This window comes from Teleopsis dalmanni, chromosome 2, assembly GCF_002237135.1.
Source record: "Teleopsis dalmanni isolate 2A chromosome 2, ASM223713v2, whole genome shotgun sequence".
Lineage (NCBI taxonomy): Eukaryota > Metazoa > Arthropoda > Insecta > Diptera > Diopsidae > Teleopsis > Teleopsis dalmanni.
Window position 1 is genome coordinate 6,266,376 of NC_051847.1, and position 920 is coordinate 6,267,295.

Consider the following 920-nt stretch of genomic DNA (forward strand, 5'->3'; position numbering starts at 1 on the left):
AAACCACTTTGCCGCCTCTCGACACATACTGCTACTTTACCTTTCATTATGTTCTGATCGTCGAAGCTTAGTCATAATTTTTGGTACTAGCGACAAAACTGTCTGCTATTTTTCATGTGACTGGCACATGTTAGGGATGAGTATTTATATTGTAGGAAGTTCTTCAAAAACTTCGTGGATGGTTTCTCTCGCATGGGACATTCTGGAAAGAACGAATCCTATTCAATATGAAAGCGATATAAATACTGCTTAAAGCAACTAAGTCCGCTCAACATCTATGTCACTCTGTATACAAATATTAAGCTCTTATTTTCTGTCTCTCCTAATTCTGGAATGGTTTTATATCTGCGTTTGCAATCTTCCACTTACATTCCAAAGAGGTGGTTTAGTGGGTTCAAGTCTCACACGGTGGCTTTCGATGCTCCCACCTACTGCAAAAAAAAAAAACATCTATGTCACATAGAAATCTAGTTCACCATGTCTTTTGTTTATTCACATTTTTACCCGTAATATTAATATGTAGATCAACTTCTTTGAATTAAGTTTCCCACCTTACTTGCAATTTAATCCAATTGACAACATTCTCTCACTCCTTCGTTACGTTTCTGCCCGGCAAGTAATTTCTTTGCAATTTGCATGCTCGTATATCAATCGGCGCCGTTGCTTCTATGATCAAAATTCACTGCATGATAGGCACTAAACACTTACACAACACTTTAACGGTATTCCAATTGGATGATTAGTAGATATTACTGCTGCCGTGCAACCTGTGGCCATTTTGGACCTGCGTAGAGAAAGATCTGAACAATGCGAAACTATGAAATTGTCATCCATACAAGAAAATTGCATATTTCTTTGCAAACCAAGAAATCTTGTTTTTAATTGTTCACAGGTCGCATTTGCGATGAAGTACAGTCTGG